We start from the raw sequence: 15,749 nt of genomic DNA, 5'->3' as shown, positions 1-15,749 counted from the left end.
ACTATGTTCTTTCCTCTGTCGACTCTTCCATATAGATTCAAGTGAGCATTACAGTTTGTTGAGAGCACTACACAGGCTTTTATCAAACTAGTTACCACCTGTCAGCTAAATATGTTTGCATATACTTATACGGGATGAGCAGTGGTATTTTTTTCATAATACATTAGCACTTACCCTGAAAATCAGAGTTTTATTTTGCCAGTAGCTCTCCTGCCCTTCCATGTATACATGCCCCTGTGAGTAAGTTAATATGTCCCTGTGTGGGACTGTGTAAGTGCATGTGCATTAGTGTATGGCAGAGAGAAGGGTCATGCTGGTTTGAGCATGCCCCTGGGGGCATCCAGTCAAAGGCCTCAGATGCTGCAGCAGCCTCAGCTTTAGCTCCTTACATCTGAATAATTCACTAGACATCATGCCATCCCCTTCACTTCACTGGCATGAAGCACACAGGGAGAAAACTGAAGAGACTGCAGAGACGCAGAGAGCCAAAAAGAGCACAGAAAAGATCCACAGCTAGCAGATTAGCAGTGCTCTGGACTTTCATGACTTTGAAGATTTTCATGACCAGCTAACTGGTCCCTGTCTGGACAGCTATCTCTGGCCAGCATCTGTGAAGGGGGAAATAAACTGATCGTAGTTAGGATTTAAAAAGGAGGGGTGGGAAGATAACAGAATTTAAGAAAGGAGGGAAAATTAAGTGGAAACATTCCACTAATCCCTCTTGCCAAACTGAAGACAGAAAATTGGTTGTCTAAAGTGAAAACGTGGGCATGTCTGCATCCCTTCAGTTACAGCATTGAAATGGTGGCCTTAATCTAGCTTAATAACATGATGGTGTTTGCCAAGTGGTTGGCTTTCTCGACTAGGACCCTGCTGGCTTCATGATAAACTGTGACACACTAGAGAGGGGTTGGTGACCAACGTTATCCTAGTTACCAATCTGTCCCTCTTACATAGCAGCTTCTTCAATTAGACTTTCACTTTTAGCCCTTAACTCTGTCACACATTATTTTGGATTTGAGCAGAGGAAGGACGCAGCGCTTGCGGGGCACAATTAGAATACTGTATTAGCACTGATGGAAGCAGACTCAGTGGTAGATACTGCAGGGGAACAGACACGTCATTATCTGTCTTCTTGTCACAATCTGACGTCAGTGTAAATGCAGCTGACATGCAGCCTTTGTTCAAACGGGAGCCCCTTTAATTGGAACTTGTTATCATGGTTATCATCAAAGGCGTAGAGTCACAATCAAATCAGCGTGCATTTTCTATTTACATCCACACACACCACAGCTCACTGAATGAGAGCAGTGGTGGCCCAGGGGGACAAGTCCCAGCATGATGATGGTTTGTAACACCAGTATCATGCCTCACTCTTGACCTGTGGGATGTTTGATTGGCTGACCACAGAGACCCTCGCAGCCAAGATGAATATTTGTGAACTGGCAGGCAGCCAGATATGTAGATAACCAAACTCACACACAAACACACACACACACACACACACACACACACACACACACACACACACACACACACACACACACACACACACACACACACACACACACACACACACAAACACACACTGGGGCAAATAAAGGCTAGAGACTTAGGGGAAGCATTTTTAGAGAATCAGTGGAAAAGGAGAAAACATGAAGCTGTGGAAGACCAGCTACAGTTAATGGAGAGGGTACAGGATAAGGGGTGAAAGACACTGTGAATTGTGCAAATGGAGTAACGCAGTCTCTCCGAACAGGAGAACAAAAGCAAATTGCGATGTGATCAAGGCATTGGGATTGTCAAAATTATTGGAGAGTTTGTTTACGGGATAAAACAGACACTTAATTTGAAAAATACTGACACATTGAGGGAAAATAATGGAATAATAATTAAAGGTGTCACAGTAGAGTAAGATGGGACATAGGAAAGGAAGGATGATTTGTTGAGAAGCTGGTAGGGAAGGAGAGAAATCGGTAAGAAATAGAGGGTTAGAGATGGAGGAAAGTAGGAATACATTAAGCTGATAAGAAACAGAGGAATCAAGGGGCAGAGATAAGACAGAAAGCAGAGAGGAGGGATCATTTGTATGGAATGTGTAAGGGATACTGTTGAGAAGGAACAATTTCATAGGAAGAGAAAGTTTGTTCCATTATTAGTTAAATATAGCTCCATGATGAGATTAGAAATAGATCACCAGAGCAGGATAAGCCTTCAACTGAAAAGACATGAAAGTACAAGCAGCTACTGTACATGACTGAAGACCCTCTGTACTAGTGTACATGGGTGTGTGCTGTAATTAGACAGACGTGCCCTAATAATCCCCACAGTGTTTCTGTGGGCACACAACCAGCCCGGGAGCAAGCCAATCGTAAACCAGCATGCAGGGTTGTTTTGGTTTTGTTGGCTACGCTGCGGCTAATCTCCACTCAGATGTAAGCAACAACCAAGGAAGTTTTGTCAACGTTAACAGAGCTCCCACCGGGAATCTCCTCACTATACTCACCCAGATTAGCATGCTGATTTCCTTCGAGATCAAAGGAATGTTGGGAGAACGTTACGAGCTGAACCGACAGCTATCGACGCTGGCTGCTTGTTGAGTTGGTGAGGGGGGGAAGATGGCCGGGGGGATGTCTTGGTAGGTACTTGTCTAATAATAGCTCAATCAGTGACACCCGCTCACAGCTGGGGCATGCCAGTACTTGGCAAACGGTTGTTTCTGACGTTCTTGGAAAGGAGTTCCAGTCACTCTGCCACATCACATATTCAGGGTATTACACCTAGAAAATGCAGAGATACAGTTTGAATCCTTTGCTGTTTATGTAAAAGCTTTGAAGGTGACTGTTATCCAGTGAATGATTTTGATATATTAGTACGAGTTTGATATGGACATTCATGAATATCATTGGATGTTTATGAAACTCAAAAACCACATAGATCTTACAGTGTATCCAATACTTTAGTCTGTAACTAAATCACCTATTCTGATGAAATAGTTATTTGGAATTATGCATATTTCATGTAGTCTGACCATGGAATAAATGTTACACTTAGATAGAAATGTGTGGTCAGTCACAAACGATGGGGTTTATTTGGAGTGCCTTGTGATCATTGTGCATAGTGTACTTGTCAACTCCTCATGGTGGATGGTGAGAGCATCAGTTCCTCAGCCTTCTTTGGCTGTCATCTTTGGCTGTTGCCGTGATGACAATTCAGTGGCAAATAGACTAGTAACAGACTTGGACCAACATGACTCTGGCAAGTTTGATATCATGAGGACTTCAGCATTCTCAACAGGTCAAGTGGGTGGGACATATGTTTTTGAAGAGTCTTCTGCAAACAAACGCAGCAGAGCTCATCACAGACTCGGGAGGGAAACAGACTCAGCAGACAACAGCAGAGCCCCTCGACACCCATCTGGACACCAATCACTGTTTCAGAATAAAAAATTATAGCTTGAGTGGAAAAAAACTAAAAAGGGATCAATTCAATGTAAGTGTTTTTAGTTTTAGTTGTATACAACATTAAGCATTATCCTATACACACACTGTACCTGATATACACCATATGTCTCTTAAGTGGAAACATCTAAGAAAAACATGTTTCTTAAGTTATCTGAAAGAAAAGACAGACCAATTACTACCAAAGAAAGTGCTGTCAGTTTGTATTTGCATGGTAGAATTCATATATTGATGGAGGATGTGAGAACTGATGCTTCAGTCTAATGTACCTGACTGTCTGTTCCTTTCAGATTACATACCTTAGCTTGCTGATATCTCTATAGACTTTTGTATATCCAATAAATCAAAAATACGAATTCAGCCATGGCACTACCTGGTTTATTAGATTGCTCAGTGGTGTGTGTTTCAGTAGTGTGTGTTTACAAGGAAACCAATAAATCACTGGCATAGCTGGACGTCAAGAAATTGTATTGATGTCCTGATCCCTAACAAGCCAGCTTCGATTTCTTTTGTCTGTTTTGTTATATAGGGAAATGATGGACTCACCTCAGTGTCATACTCTTGTAGCAACACATGTTCATGTGGCAACACCTGAGCAAGTTCCATTTACAGTAAGAGGTTGTGTGATATAATCAAAAGCTTGTAAGTAAAGCTCTAATTTAGAAGCCACGAATTTAAACTACTAGTCTGTGAGATTAAGGGTCTTAGAGACATGTTATTGCACTACCTCTGTTACAGACCATGCTATGTGCCAGAGGACACACTCCACACATCTCACACACACACACACACATAGAAATGCCCACAGCTGCACTTGGATATGCTAGTAATCTGGGGAAAGCAGCATGATATCATAATATCACTAATATGGTGAGTCATGCATGTGCACAGCAGTGACCACAGCTCTAAGGGATGTCTGACTGTGTGTGTGTGTGTGTGTGTGTGTGTGTGTGTGTGTGAGTGAGTGTGTGTGTGTGTGTGTCACATTACTTGATGTTAGGGTTGCCTCTGCCACTGGTCAGCCAGATAAGTCTGGAGTAGTTCCGTTTAGCTTCAGGTAAAAGGAACATCTATTTGTATGTGTGAGTGTGTTGGTCTTTTTTATTTTAAGGTCATCAAAACTACTTCTTTACAGAAATGTTTCTATGCTGTTGCTAACAAAGTGGTTCAGATCAATCTTACTAATGTATCCAGAGAAACATACACACACACACACACATCTGCTCATCCTCACTCGGGCTGCTCAGTAAACTAGTCCAGGTGTGACCTGCAGTTACACTTCGGCCAGACGACATTTGTCACTTTTTAAAGAATGTCTGAGCAAAAGATTGTACAGAGGGAAGTTATTACTAACAATTCAAACAGTGTGCTACATAAAAATCCCAGTTCCAGACACTTATTATATAGGCATACTATAATAAATACAGTGCATTAGCTGATCTGACACACAGTTAAAACCACTGACATGTGAAATTAATAACATTGATTATCTTGTTAAAGTTGAAGTTGATGGGCCCTATCTTACTGGCACAAAGCAGGCCAAAGCTCCAAATATGTCTTTGCAAGTTTCAGACGGACCCTGTTGTAATTTTCCTTCCGCATGGATACAAAAATGCTCTCGATCTTAAAGTAAGGTGTGGTCAGTTGCATTACTGGTACATTGCTATTTTTATTGAGGCAGTGGAAAGTGAATTTGCTTTTGAGGATCAAATGCAGCCTGACGTCTGTACTGCAGTCTTTTATTGTAATGTTAAGTCAGCATTATCAATGTAGTAACATTACCCAAGGTAGACGGGTGCACTATGAACCTGGGAATAGAGAAGGAATGGCACCAAGATGCATTATGGGCGAAAGGAACTCAACAGAAGCAGTGTGATGCTCTTGGCAACGTTCTGCTGGGGAAATGTTTAGTCCAGGCATTGTACTTATTGAGTCTTCAACATGTACCACCTACATATCACATCATGTGACCTGAGGTCCATCACAACACTGTCAACTTTCAAAAGCAAACTTAAAAACAGGAATGTTCTCACAACTTTGATTTGTGTTGTTGTGATATTTGGTAATAAGTTATTTGAAAGTTATTGTTAGTTATGTTATGCTCCTCACAGTATTCCTTTGCATGCAACTAGCTACTTTCTCTAACCTGGCACCAACACACACACACACACACACACACACACGCACACACACACACACACACACACATACTCACATACAAATGTGTAATACAGTAAGTACACCTTTAGTAGTTTGTGTTTTTATACTCTTAATATCTTCATAAGAACACATTTTCTTTAAGAAATGTTCATTAATGTTGCATAAGTGTGAATTTACCAACCTATATACTGTCAAGGAGTCTGTATCCTTCAACTTTGCTAGCTATCTATATGGTAATTTTGGTTATAGTTATTAATTTTATTATAAATCAGAGTTCAACATTTGTACTAAGTTCTTTCAAGAGACTTAATCAATAAATTGGATATCTTTTCCCTGCCTTTGAAGGGTGGTGCTCGAGGTAACTTTAATGAATCAAAGTTATTATTTAATATTAATATTTCGAATATTAATATTCAATATTTCTCTGATAACCACATTTATTGAATGCATGAAGGCCCACATTTTAATGGTGACACGCTTAAGGCATCATATGCACAACAGATAATATTATTTAGATTAGCATATTTTTTTTCATATCTGTACCCACACTGTCACACCTCACTACATCACTAATGACAGATTCAGTTCTACTAAATTTGGACTTTCTGTTCACAATCTTTTCACCTAGCACTCTTTTTCTTCCTGTGTAGTCCAAGCTTTCTTTCTCCATCTGTCTTTCTCTGAACGAGGTCATACTAATATGAAGAGGTGCAGACAAGAGCACTATCCCTAGGCATTAGCATATGCTTAAAATCAGACTGTACTGTATGCCTATATTTCCCTGTGGGCTATTCCACACTATGAGGCAAATAAAAAAGGTCAGGAAAGATGTCAACATGATATTAGCAAATTCACTATTTATAGGGAAAGGCATTTATAAAAAGAAAAGGCTTCAGCACACTCCTTTGACCAACGCACATTCATTATTGTCCAACTCTCCTCTGAAGGAATCTCAAGGTTGCAATGGAAGTAAGGAGCATTCAGTGATGGAGCTTGTCGAGTTTATTCAGGGCTAATTTGTTGAGCCAAATTGCAATTGTTGAAATTTCAAAAAGTAACTTAGCAACTACACCATGTGACCAATAGTATGTGGACAGCCCCTTCCACATAGACAAGCCTAATAGCCCTGGTTGGTCGATGTGAAAAATGCAGACGGTGCTCCCATGCCAAGCAGCAGCCTTTGTTCTTCATTCATATGTCCAAACTCTTTTTATCATGTGGCTTCTGTCTGTCAGGTACAAAGGTTGGATGGACTTTGACAAAGGGGAGAGTTGTTCACTTCACCTTTCCTACCCACAGTCACTGTGAGGATTATTCAACTAAAACCACTTCCCTAACTGATGGTCATCAGTTGGTGAATCACTTTTTGATGAAATATTTTGATGGACATAAAATGTGTTAGATGATCCACAGAGGGAAAAACAACTGCTCACTCTGGTCATTCATCGATGTTTCATCATGATCAACCAATAAGCGGACATTCATCACTTTTGTACTCAAATGTCACAATTACTTGAAACGTTAATTCATTAAAAATAAACTGGTTCTCAGGAGGTATTAGGATAACTTGAATGACTGACTGCTCATCTGGAGCCCTCATCTGGTGAACGATTATCCATCCATCAATTTGGATTACGATCCACTACCTGCAAAACTAACACAGCCAGAAGAACTGCAGCTGTGCACCTAGTTCTGATTTGAATTCCAGAGGTTTAAATGTATGAGTGATTAATGGAGATGAATGCTGGTTTTCAATGGGTTCTTGGTCTTTTTAACAGATCTACAATTCTAGGATACAGAAAACAACAATAGCTAGAATTTAGATCATTACACACTCCTGAAAACATCATAAATTTCTGCCAATAGATCCCATTCATTTAAATCGTACACACTGGAGCTTCAAAGGCCCAATATTTTACCTTTCTGGGACTTAATTTGAGGTGAACTCCTGCAATGTGTAATTCTATGTCCTCTCTTCTGCCTCTCTCTGGAGCTGAAGACAGAACAGGTTGTTTTCGTCTGCTTCTTGCGCTCCTCCTCGGATTGGCGGACTGCACTTTGAGTGAAATGTGACCTATCACCGGTCTCATTCAGGAGCATTTCATGATGTCTCTGGCTGTAAACACAGCTGAAAGTCAGATTGTTATTTTTGGATACCGCTATTAAAGACCAGCGACATATTTACAGTCGGTTACAACAGGAGGTTTCTGATCGGTTAGTTACACCGTCCTCATATTTATTCAAGTTTTAGCAGGACAGTCTGTCAATGTAGGAGTATCATCCCGAGTTACATTACGGAGTTTCACAACGGAGTATCAATAAGGAGTAACATAGACTTTAAGGAGGCTGGACTGTTACCGGCTGGGTGGGGCTGAGAGACGAGTGCGATCCCGTATGACATTATACCGGGGAGGAAATGAAACGTTTCGATAACATATTTCTTAGAATTGACTGAGTGAAGAAGTCTGCGGAGTGACTGTTTTCATAGTTTAAGGGCACCTACTGACCCCCTTCAAGTCAATACGGATAGTAGAAGCCCAGAAAAATGTTTTTTACACAACATGGGCCCTTAATGGTAAAAGTAAAACCAGAATTATAGCACTGCGGTCGTACCACCCAGTGCAGTTTGTGTGTACATATTTCGACATAGTTCTTTCCCCAGATTAAAATAATGGTCACTGTGACCTTAGATCCCTGCAATGTATTCACTTTATCTCAAAATCTTGGTTCAAGTGACAACTGATCAAACGTTGAATACATTCCCTCAGAAGCTCTTGAGATATCAAATTCACACGGAAAACATAATGCCTCCGACCATTGGCTGTTGCTACCGAGGAGGCATTTAAAGTTCCTCTTGTTGTCCTAACCAAAAGTTAACCATGGTGGTTGCAGACCAGACAACACCAAAACTAAGTAATTGCTTATCGCACAGGCTGCATTAAAACTTAGAGAGGCTCATCTAGAACTGACTCAAGGTCAGTTCACTTGGAAGAAGACCGATCAGCTAATCTATTAATGCATTCTATTGTTGCTGGGTGGCTTGTGTGGGTTGCTTTTTTGCACATTTTTGACACTGTAAGTGATTTCATGCAAAAAGCGGTTAATCTCTAATCAGTTCAGACTTGTTATGATCAGTCTTTGATTTTCTGGACTGATATCCATCACCAAAAAGTGCTGAAATGAAAAACCTGCGGCAATATCCGCCTGCTGTGTGGATAAGACCTCATATGCCATAGGGCTGTTTAGATTTGATGATCTCTTTATGTGACAAATTAATTCCTAAAATGAATATCTTGAGTTCATCCACAAAGGTTTGCTCTCATAATTAAGCTGCGCTTCCTAATATCATCTTCACTAAGCTTGGGGGCACCTTCTTTTAAGTTTTTCTTTAAGAACCCTTTTTTTTTTTATCCCATTCTCTTTCTGTCTTAGTTGGGGGTCTGATTAATCAGGGGACAGGCCGCCACATTGCTTGACATGAGGTGACGGATGAAGATAACAGAGAGCTCACAGGAAGGTCATTGACACAGAGGACCTCATGGTCACCCTGGCATTTGAAGCCGTTAATGACCCATGATGTTAAAAAGCACCAAGAGAGGGTCTGACAATCACAGTTAGTATCATTGGAGGACAGAATCAACATCCGACAAACTTTTAAATGGTAAATGGTTTTGCAGTTATAAAGAGCTTTTCTAGTCTTGATGACCACTCAAAGCGCTTTACAGTACAGTTCATTGCCATCCACAAACAGATTCATACAGTACATCAATTAGCAGCAATTTAGTTTTCTATGAGGGGCAATCCGGGGTTCAGCATCTTGCCCAATGACACTTCGGCATGCAGATGGGGAAGACTGGGATCGAACCGACGACCTTCTGGTGACCTGTCCAGGGTGTATCCGGCCTCTTGCCCAATATCAGGTGGGATTAGCTCCACATCTCTCTGCCACCCTCAAAGGTTAAATAGATAGTTCACAAAAAAATGAAAATCCATTCATTATCCACTCACCACTATGCAGATGAAGGGGTGGGTGAAGTGTTGTAGTCCACAAAACACCTTTGGAGTCTCAGGGGTAAACAGTGTTGCAGCCAAATCCAATACAACTGAAGTAACTGGTGACCACTTCTTCAAATGTGTAAAAATTAACAGTATGTATACATATAGGTGTCATCCAAGTGTCCGGTAGCCCCGACATTGGGCATGTCTGAAGAAGGCTTCACTCTGGCTGAGTTAATGTACATTTTCAGTGAACTATACCCTTAAGCTGTATAGCTAATGGATGGACTATATAATGAAACACACTTAAAAGACGGACTCACACTTTCAGCAGGTTTGAAAAGGGCCTGTAATATTATACAAACAGAAGATCTTTTCATCATATTTCCGTGATCATCTCTACTGCAGGTATACAATTATCAGCTTATTTATATGCACATTATCCAGTGGAAATGATGACAATCTTTGAATGTAGAGGCCATTTACGATTCTGGTGCAACTGAACTGTCAGCTGTTAACTGAAATTATTTCCCTCCGATGTGCTAACGTTAAAGTCAAATAACAAGAGCATTTAACAAAGTGATGGGCAATAGGGGAAAGTACTCTCTCCCTCAAACACTTGGTTAGAGTAATACCATTTACATAATTTACATAATTTCAACAAATGCCTGCATATAATAGTGTAAAAAAAGCAGTATGAATCACCTTTAGTCTCTGTATTGCTCTTTGTCTTTGTTTTCATCTGTGAAAAGGAAGGCATGTTAGTCATCTGAAGTAGTGTGGTAATGTTTAAGTGTTTAGATATGTGATGAAGACGAATTTGTGGAATATGAGAGGGGGGTTAATGGCAGCGCTTCAGCTGGACTACTCTGATACGGCAGGATTCTGTTTACATGGGAAAAGAGAAGATGCTGATGGTCTGTAAAATCTCTCTTCTATTCAGGATGTTTATATTTTAACATTGTTTTCAAGTCACCATCTTGACTTATAGGAGGAGTAAGTGATTTATATTCATATATATTTTTTGTTAAACTGCTACTATCTCCTCGTGGTCTGCTGGTTGTACACTCTAAATGCGCTGGAAAAACAAATCAGATTTAAATACAAATTGCTTGCTCTGACTTTGGGAAACAAATTCAAATTCTCGGTTTCAAGTGAGCGTCTGAAAAATCTCTGTTTGGAGGGGTATAGGCCCAACACCTCTGTCCCAACAGGTATTGGGACAGCCTGCCTCTACACGTGAACATGCAAAACGAAGGGGGAAGGCTAAGGTGAAGGACTAAGGGGTGAAATGGGATTGGGCATAAGACTTAAGTGAGGGTCCATGTGTAGAAATCGTCTGCTATGGCCTTCATGTAAGTCTCTTTGTGTTTAGATACTACACATGTTTTTTTTGTGCACAAAAAACGTGTGTGTATGTATTTGTACAAACTTGATTAGAGAATAGCTTTACACAAAAGATTAAAAAAAATGTTCTATGGTTGCAGTTAATCATGTTATCAGTAATTTACATGCAGTGATTCAATGGTCTCTGTGGGTTTGGTAATCTGGACTCGCCCTGGTGTTGCATCTATAGGCAGCATTCAGCCACATTATTGTCCTACGTGTCACAGCTGAGCATTAGAACAGTATTACAGAAATTTAATATAAAGACCCATTGAACCCTCCTATAAATGAGAAAGTTAATTCTTGATGGCACACCCCAGAAATAAAAACAAAACAAAACCCTTCAGTATCAGCAGAGACTGAAAAATTGGAGAAGGTCTGTTAAATGAAGGTAAATTAAAGACAGAGGCAGACAAAGGCTGCTGGTAAACTCTCTCTAGTTAACTTCATGCAAATGACCTCTACCCACATCTTTGATGTAGCTTCCCATGTTATCATGTTCTCCTAATTTCCTCAATTAATCCTCTCTTACCTCCCTGAAGAAGAGGAGCCCAGCCAAATTAGCTCTTGTTGATGATCTTTAACAGTGTGTGTCTCAAAGCGTCAGATCAAGGTCAAAGGTCAAATGCACCAAACACTGCCTCAGCTCCAAAGACTCGGGTTAAACTCCTTAGATCAGCCAAATAAAAGTGCTAATCCAGACTGAGATTCAGTTGGTGCTCAGCTGCAGGAGGGTCAAACGAAACATCCCCATGAGACAAAGCACTGAAGGAACTCTTCATGTTCTCCAGTAATTATTGAAGCAGAAACCTACCTTGGATCATCATTAACTTGAGCCATGCAGGGATTTAATCAAGATCACGCAGAGTCATAGAAAGGTCAAAAGCATAAGAACACAGGTTCAGAAATGCACTCAAAGTATAAAAGGATTTTTTTTTTTTTGCTGTAACTGTTCGAAGCAGATTTAGGCTCAGTCCCATTAATAGTTTGAAGACTATTTAAGTTGAACCATTCTTACTCTAATTGTAATGAAAAACTATTTACTAAAACATGAGTTATAGCAAAATAACATTTGAGAACATGATAAACTGTCCAGAAGGAAATGTGCACTATGTATTAATGGATTATTCTGCATTTAAATAAGGCCAGGGATGGAAAAGTAGTTGGGATCGGGGTTCAATATTATCAGTTTTGTCAGTTTTTTGGCCAAATCTTTACTTTCTTACATACTGTATTGTTACTCCTCTTCAAGGCCAAACGCACTGCACCTCTTCTCCCTCTCTCATCTGTTTATGTCTTGATACATCTTTTACGCCGTGTTAGGTATGTTGTGCTTGATCTGCAGGGATAGATCCTCTTTCTGTGTTACTGTCCATTTGGATTGAAATCTGTCTTGATGTTGGAAATTATGATAATTCCCCTCAAATGCAATGAAACTAAAGTAATGGCCCTGTTTTGAAAATGTAAGGAGTTAAAAGTACATATAATCTGTCACTAAAAAAGATACTCAAGTAATGCACGGATAACTGATAAATCCACTAGAAAACTGTACTGTAACAAAGTATTTGTTTTCAGTTTGCAAACGTTCATCCATGTGGGCATCATGAAAACATCACATATATTTGCCTCTGTGATCAAATCCACTGATTTCAAATCAAATCAAAGCTTTCTATCATGAATGCGGTGTGGCTTTTTTCTGATAAAACAAAATATGCAGTAGATTCAATTTGAATGATATTATTTTTGCTGCTGGCAGAGGACACTGTTGAGCATATTTGAGAGGAAACAGCTGCAGCCTGTGGTGGTGCGTTCAGCTCAGCGTGTCAGACAATGGAGGAAACCATTGATCGCAGAATGGGACTTTGCTCCCAGAGAGAATGAAAACATTTCACTATCTTTTGATAAATGATTTGATTTATTATTTATTTTTTATTTTTATACATCTTTTTAATAAAGTATTGTTACATGTTTCAGGAGAACCTGTTTAGATTTGAAGATAAAATGGTGTAATCCTGAGTAAGTGAGAAAAACTGTGCATATGCTTGTTATTATGGCAGTGATTTGATAGATGTGATGACTCAACATCCCCTGTTGGCCATAGATCTCACCTCAGTAAAGAGACTGCTCACACCCAGCCAGAGCTTTCATACACTCTGCTGAACGGAAGCATGAGTCAGGTCACTTCAACATCTGTTACATTTCATGTTCACTCCCCTTTTCCCTTTTTCATTTTGCATCTCTCTGGCATTTTCTTTCACACTATGAGCATCTTTTCATTTAAGCGATCTCGTATGAGAAACTGTATGTGTCCAAGAAATGTGTCGAGACCATCTCTTGCACCGGCTAACTCATGAATTCAACCAGTAATTCAGACGCTTGTAGCAATGAAATGATGAAAAAGAGAAGAAGAAAAACACCTTTCTTCTTAATCTAAATTTAACACTGCTAATTAACGTGCCCACTAGAGTCACCCCCATTTGTAAGCCTCTGTTTGACTTACACTTGTGTGACATTCACAACAGGAGCTGGTGTTTTGCCTGGCTGCGTCAGAGAGCGTTCAGTAATCGAATGTGTCGGGAAGATAAAAATACCCAAATCACCACAACATCTGATTAGACAGTGCAATAATGAATCCAGGCATGTTCATCAGTGATCTGATCGCTATTAACTGGGGTGAGTTCCAATTGATGCAAAATGGGATTCCTTGTGTTCTGAATTCACCGGTGTAGTCGACGAACAAGCCCAATGGATAGTCTCCAACATTACCACAGATCTTCGCTACACCTACATTCCTTGATAGATCAATTTGGGGGTTTGTGTATCTGCATTGTTTTCTATTATTTTGTGGAATGAACTGGGCCTAAATGTACAACTGTAGATTCAATACGTCAGTATTTTAATATTTGTCACGAGCTGAGTTGAACAGCAGAGACATCTTTGCTGCATAAAAGGGTTAAAACCCGTTTATTTTAATATAGTCTTATCCATAAAGTGATTACATTGCTGCACTGTGTAATTGTATTGTGGTGAACCTTGACACACACACACACACACACACACACACACACACACACACACACACACACACACACACACACACACACACACACACACACACACACACACACACGCACACACACACACCCTTCCCCCACTACTACATCCCTATATCTACTCCATTGTCTGTTCTACCCTTCCACTCCAGGCACAGCAATTAGGCCCAGTGGAGAGGGGAAGCTGCATGTACAGAGGCGTACAGAGACTGCCTCTTCCTTTCTGAGCTCTGGCTGAGGAAGCAGTGAGGCAAACAGCCATTGGCATCAGGGAAAAAAGGCCTGATTAAACCTGGTTTACCAGAGCTCAGCACTTAACTCACCTGCTAAACCAATTCATCTTATTTATATCCATTACTGCATCATTAGTGAATTATTAAAGTTAGATTTACAAGATTATAAACATCGATATAAAGCAGTCACACTCCCCCTGTGCTGGTTGTTTTGGTTGCTGGTCTGCACCGGGGCGTTTGTGATATATCTGTATCAATATTGACCAGAAAATATATGTAAAAAAGATCTCATTAATTATACTAATATGATAATGCTCTGGAAATAAATAAATATATGAATTTTCATTCAATCCTAAGGCAGCAACTATTTTTTTGTTTGTCATAGTATGAGTTAATAGCTGAAATCATTGTTTCTACCTGATGTGTAATGGGTTAAGAAAAATTAATCTCTCTGGGAGAAGAGGATGGTCTGTCATTAAAACTCTCTCTCTCCCCGAGTGTCCTTCTGAATTATGGGGCTAAATGTTTTTACAGCCACGAAATACAAAACATCAAGCAGATTAAAAACTGACACCTGTTTGTGTATGCTCTCCTCTGTTCTGTGTCTGTATCAGTGAGACACTGACATACAAACTGTGCACTCAGAGTGCTGTGTGTGTGTGTGTGTGTGTGTGTGTGTGTGTGTGTGTGTGTGTGTGTGTGTGTGTGTGTGTGTGTGTGTGTGTGTGTGTGTGTGTGTTTGCAGTAATTTCGTGGTCACAGGTGTTAGTTTTATGCTGGAGACATTAAACATTTACTTATTAAATTAAATAGTTTTTTTTATCTAATACTGCTACCACAAATCAATGGGGAAGCGGGGCAAATATTATCTTGACAGTGGGCTGTCTGAGATCACTCTGACACACTATCACAGAGATCATCTATATCTCAAACAATAGTACCTACTCTTGAGTATGGTAGAGTATCTTTTGGCTAAAAGTTAGTTTAAAACCACAATTAAACTAAGTTTACATGAAATGGATGAATACGTATTGATATCATGATAACAGGGCTGGACTGGAACAACAAATCTGTCCTTTTGCTCCAACCTGCCCCATCGATTTGGAATGAAAAGCTGCATTTAAGTGCAACCGAGCATTCTGTGTCATAAAAATACATCTGACATTTAGAACAAACCAAACGTCTTGACAATTGATGGAAAATACACTGAGTTATGGACATTTTAATTGTAGACAGACCTCCTGCCTTTCATGTGCATTAGAAGACGCAGCATGTACCAAGGAGTCTGGGGTAATGTAAATGTGGTTTATTCTGTTGAGTGATAGAATTAAAGCAACATGTCTGACACATCCTTTGATTTTTAGTAAAATGTTGCAGAGCTGGGAATTACAGGAAGTCAGAAACCACTGAGATCACATCTGCTCTGAGCAAGCACACACGCAAGCGCTACACCGGGGCTC

This window comes from Limanda limanda, chromosome 10, assembly GCF_963576545.1.
Source record: "Limanda limanda chromosome 10, fLimLim1.1, whole genome shotgun sequence".
Lineage (NCBI taxonomy): Eukaryota > Metazoa > Chordata > Actinopteri > Pleuronectiformes > Pleuronectidae > Limanda > Limanda limanda.
This window is presented reverse-complemented; position numbering follows the sequence as displayed.